This window comes from Paramormyrops kingsleyae, chromosome 23 (genome assembly GCF_048594095.1).
Source record: "Paramormyrops kingsleyae isolate MSU_618 chromosome 23, PKINGS_0.4, whole genome shotgun sequence".
Taxonomy (NCBI): domain Eukaryota; kingdom Metazoa; phylum Chordata; class Actinopteri; order Osteoglossiformes; family Mormyridae; genus Paramormyrops; species Paramormyrops kingsleyae.
In genome coordinates, this window is record NC_132819.1 from 100,062 (window position 1) to 105,712 (window position 5,651).

Here is a 5,651-nt window from a genome sequence, read left to right on the forward strand (position 1 = left end):
GACAGAGCAGGGACCCCACGGTGGACAGAGAGACCGAGCAGGGAACCCACGGCGGGCAAAGAGACAGAGCTGGGACCCCACGGTGGACACACAGACAGAGCAGGGACCAAACGGCGGACAGAGATAAAGAGCAGGGACCCCACGGCGGACAGAGAGACAGAGCAGGGACCCCACAGCGGACAGAGAGACAGAGCAGGGACCCAACGGCAGAGGTGGACAAAGTACTCACATTCATTACTTAAGTGAAAGTACAGATACCACTGGTCAAATGTTACTCCAATACAAGTGAAAGTCGTGCAGTCAAATTTTTACTTAAGTTAAAGTACTGAAGTACTTGCTTTTAAAAATACTTAAGTATTAAAAGTACATTTTCTTTCACCGCATTGTTGCATTATTGGCACAACACACACAATACCTAATGCCTCTGACTAGCTTATAGAACCTCTAGAATAAGAAATTAGTAAAATGTTACAGAATGAAACACAACACAAGCTGACAAAGAAAGTAATTTATTTTTAACAAGTCAAAACAATCCCAGTGTGGTCAAATTACTCAAATTTGTAAAAGTCCTTATTTAGCTTAAGCAGAAGCTGGTTCTCAAAGTTGCATGGGCTGATTGCTGCCCGTCTTGGCCTAAAGATCAATCCAGCTGTACTAAAAAGCCTCTCACATGCTGCTGAGGCAGGCAGGGCTGTGTTTAGCTTCAGTGACAGATTACATACAGCAGGATAAGTGGTCAACATAGTTACACCTTCAGCTGCACATGTTAGGTATGCATCTAACCGTTTGGTTATCTTCTGTGTCTGTGTATGCTTGATATTAGAGAAGAAATCATCTTCATCAGAAGTAGTTAAGGAGTTGTCAGCAGACCGAACACCCTCATCATGGTCAGGAAGATGCTCCTTAATGTAACTGTGGCTTAAATCAGAAACAATTATAGATTAATCATAATTTTTATAGAACATTGTCATTAAGCTGCAAGCTTATGCAACTACAATTTAGGTTTTGTCTTCCAAAGAATAGGCAAAATTAGGAAACGATTGGATATTTCTTACCGAGTCTAAGGACCTCTTCATCACTGGTCCAGGAGGTTTTAAACTTCGGATGAAGAATGGCTGCTGCAACTAGTTCAGGATCAGAGATCATATCTCCAAACCGTTTCCTCAAACCATCTAGGAGGGCATCAACTAGCGGCTTGCAGAATCTCAGCGATGCTCTCATTTTGTCAAGTTTGGTCACAAGGGTCGTGATTATAGGGAGCAGCCATCCCATCTGAATGTTGGATTCTCCTTGCAATATATTTATTGCCTTTGCAACTGGGCTCATGGTGGTGGTGTATTCACCCAAAAAGGCTATGTCAGCTGGACTGTACCTAACACACAAAAAAAAAGACCAATCGTAAAAAAACAAATAATTTTTCCTCCAATGTACATAAAATAACTAATACATTAAAGCACCCTCACAAATGGGTAATTTCAGATCACACAGGAATTAGCTTTATAAAATCATTCTATAACTGTTCCTTGTTTTTTGCTACTTATTTGCATATAATGCACAAAAGGTGACCTGACCAGGTGATGAGGCAAGCATTTATGTAGGCAATAAGACAAATAGAAGATCCCGGACATTTGTTACTTACATAGGAATTTTGAGAGCAGTACAGACAGCTCTCATAGGTCCTTCTCCTTGATCTTTGAGGATTCTCACTATGCGCTCCACAGCCAAATAAAAGGAATTCCATCTTGTTGCATTGGGCTGTACCAGATGAAGCTTACAGTGCTTCTCAACGGTCTCTGCAGCAGTAGTAGACCTTGAACTCTTATTCCAGAGAGCCTGGGACTTAGAGAAGGCTGACCTTGAGAGTTTCTTGTAGGCGTCTGCCCTGTTTGCATTCTCGACATCCACTGTGGAAACCAAATTCAGCAAATGACAGGCGCACCGATGATGCTTTGGCAGTTGGTACTGAAGGCCATCATCTTCAGCCATAATTGCATCAACATCAACAAATTTCACTTCTGTCTCTTCATCATCAGAGCAATCTTCATCAGTTGCTTTTTCCTCAGTTGCCTCTTTAGTGGCGTCGTTGTTTTCTTCTAGTCCGAACTCACGAAAAGCTTTAATAAAATTTGAACCATTGTCAGTTGTGGTTCTGACTATTTTCTGACGAATTTCATACTCTGTGTGTATGTCATTCATTGCACCTGCCAAAGCATCAAATGTATGAGACCCTTTAACCGTTTGCATGCAAGAGCAACAGAATGCCTCTCAAAACTGCATGGATCCAGCCAATGTGCTGTTACACCGATGAAACTCCTCCTTCTCACAGTCCAGCAATCAGTTGTTGTGGCAATGTATGCAATCTCCCTCATTGCTTCTTTCACTTGTTCCTTCATGATTGTTGTGGCTGCATCAATCTTGCGCCGCACCGTAGATCGAGACATTACCACACACTTTGGCTGCAAATCCAGGACAAGGCTTTGGAATGAAGGCTGTTCAACAAGGGAGAAGGGCTGGAGACCTTGAACTACGAAGCGGAGTACAGCGTTATCCACTGTTTTCTGAGAGATTTGTCTTGTTTCTTCAAGCTTCATTTGTTTGACATTTGAAGATGATGTCCCAGCTTCAGTTTTTCTTTTGCAGGCAGCCCTGGTTAGTTCACAGTATTTCTGCAACTGACATCCATGCTTCCTCTATAAAAGAATAATGTCACAGTTAATAATAATAATAATAATAATAATAATAATAACGACATCTCAACACCTCCAAGGCAGCAGGACCAGGCTACACACTGAAGTCATGTGCTGATCAGCTACGAACATCTTTAATTTGCCTCTGCAGGAGGCTATAGTCCCCACATGCCTCAAAACCACTACCAGCATCCCAGTGCCCAAAAAGCAAGCAGTCACATGTCTCAAAGATTATCATCCTGTTGCTGTACCACTGATTGCTATGAAGTGCTTTGAGAGGCTTTTCGTCACGCACATCAAGTCCAGCGTTCCCACTGATCTGGACAGCCATCAGTTTGCTTACCGGGGAAACAGGTCAACAGAAGATGCAATTTCAGTCGCACTTCACACTACCCTGTGTCATCTGGAGCATCTCGACACATACGCCAGAATGTTATTTAATAACTTCAGCTCCACCTTTAACTCAATCCCTCACAAACTGATTACCAAACTCACCAACCTGGGGCTAACCACCACTCTCTGCTCATGGATTCTGAACTTTCTCACCAACAGACCACAAAATCTCAGGGTATGAAACTGCATGTCATTCACTGTCACACTGAGCACAGGAGTACCACAGGGCTGTGTCCTCAGCCCAGCCCTTTTCACCCTATTCACATACGACTGCACACCCATCCGCACCTCCAACACCATAGTGAAATTTGCATATGACACCACAGCAGTGGGACTGATAACAGGAGACGATGAGACCCACTAAAGGGAGGAGGTGCAACACCTGCTACAGTGGTGCTCAGACAGCAATCTTGTCTTGAATGCATCCAAGACAAAGGACATTGTTATGGATTGTAGGAGAGCCAGGAAAACGACACCTTCCCCCCTCCACATAAGTGGAGAGGGTTAACGACATCAAATTCCTGGGGATCTACATCTCAAAGGACCTGAAATGGACCGTTAACACCTCTCACTTGGTGAAGAAAGCTCAACAGACTTTTCTTCTTAAGAACACTCAAAAAAGCCAGACTTCCCACTCAGCTCTTTGTTAACTTCTACAGGAGCACAATAGAGAGCATTCTCTGCTATGGTGCTACAGTGTGATACTCCAGCTGCACGGCAGAGAACCGGAGAGACTTGGCCCAGACAGTTAAGAGGATCGTGGGTACCAAGCTGAGAACTCCCAGTTCTGAACAATGTTTATGCTAGCCAACTATGTAGGAAGGCTAGCAACATTATCAAGGACCCCACCCACCTGGGTTACAAACTGTTTGTCACCCTCCCATTGGGCAAAAGATTCAGGACCATCAAGTCACGAACAAACAGACTGAGGAACAGCTTTTTCCTGAGAGCAGTGGCCTCCTTCACACCCCTTCCCACTACAGAACACTGACCATTAAGTCACTTCCACACCTTGGTATTGTTGTTGATATGCACTTGGTCACTTTAATCACATTGACTAAATACCTAAATCTGTAAATAACCCAGCACACTGTAGACTGCACTAGGGAATATATTTCTTATATTGTATTTTACCAATAGTTATATTAGGTTTATTTATACTTATACCATGTCTACGAGAATGTATGCTATATTAACGTGGTACATTAATGTATACCTCTTTGCTGCTGAGCCGTGAGTTACCAAACAATTTTCGTTGTATTTCTGAAGGAGTCTGTTTAAGATAGTGCTAACGTACAAGCAGAGTCATCAGTAGCCTAAGATAACAGCTAAAATTTTTCTCGTTGTCTCCCAGATAGCAAAATCAGATTGAAACATTGAACAGTCAGGTTGAAATATTGAATCTACGTTGATACGCGACGTTGAAACCAAATTGAAAGCGCTCGTTATGTTTTAAGTTGAATTAACAGCGGATTTTAATTCGATTATTTGAAAATAAATCAACATCAATTTAACCCTAATCTAAAATGTCAATCTGGAGCTATTTTTAGTTGATTTTATATTGAGAAAGCATTATCAATGTTGATTCAACTATCATCTAAATTCTAAAGTCAGTCCTCAGCTATCATACTCTATGTTTTAAAATGTTTACATACCTCAATATGTTTGCGCAGGTTGGAGGGCGAGTTCTTGTAGGCCGTTATATAGTTTGTTTTAGGCAGACACAGCATACACTTAAAACGAAATGAATCTTTGATCCTTTCGGAAAATATAAACATTTTATCAAGATATGGCCAAGGATGCGAAAATGTCACCGAAGAATCACTGTCTCCGTCCATTGTCTCGCGTTGCAGAACTGCAATACCGGCGTTGACCTTAATTTAATAGTTACAGACTACGTCAGATGTGACATAACTCTACTGGTTACTGATAGGCTGTCACCCGTATCAATCACGTTTTAGAAAAGGGAGAAAAACCATCCGCTTTCAGAATTAAAAGTAACGAGTAACGAGAACCTTGATAGAAATGTAGTGAAGTAGAAAGTACGATATTTGTCTTTCAAATGTAGTGAAGTGAAAGTCATAAGTTTCCAAAAAAAATACTACTCAAGTGAAGTACAGATACTCAAAAACTGTACTTAAGTACAGTACTCAAGTAAATCTACTTCGTTACTGTCTACCTCTGAAGCGGGCGCATCGCATAGAGCTTGTTTAAGGTCAGAGAACGCCGTCTCAGCCTTAGTTGTCCAGTCCAGTCTGTCATTAGGTCTAAGTCCTTGTCCCCCATGCATAAGGTCTAGTAAAGGTTGGGATCTTTCAGCAAAATCCTGTATCCAGAGACGGCAGTAGCCGACCATTCCCATCCATTTCATCAATTGCCTTTTAGTATCTGGGATGGGGGCCTTGCGAATCCCTTCTACCCGTTTTAGACCTAGGCGTCTGCCTAGGTGATTGAGGACATGTCCGAGATATTGAACCTCCTGTTTGACTAACTGCAGTTTTGCCTTTGAGGCTTTATGGCCATTTTGGGCTAGAAACAGCAACAGCGCTTTGGTATCTTGCTCACAACTCT

The 5,651-nt window shown here is 42.2% G+C and overlaps 1 long non-coding RNA gene across 1 annotated transcript; it reads right to left on the reverse strand.

The window, feature by feature from the left end:
• Window positions 1–517: 517 nt before the first annotated feature.
• On the reverse strand, window positions 518–2,195 carry LOC140581955 (uncharacterized). Its single transcript, XR_011985015.1, has 3 exons — window positions 1,640–2,195; window positions 1,056–1,372; window positions 518–918 (listed from the first exon to the last, which is right to left on the reverse strand). It is a non-coding gene; the product is annotated as an uncharacterized lncRNA (long non-coding RNA).
• Window positions 2,196–5,651: the final 3,456 nt, after the last annotated feature.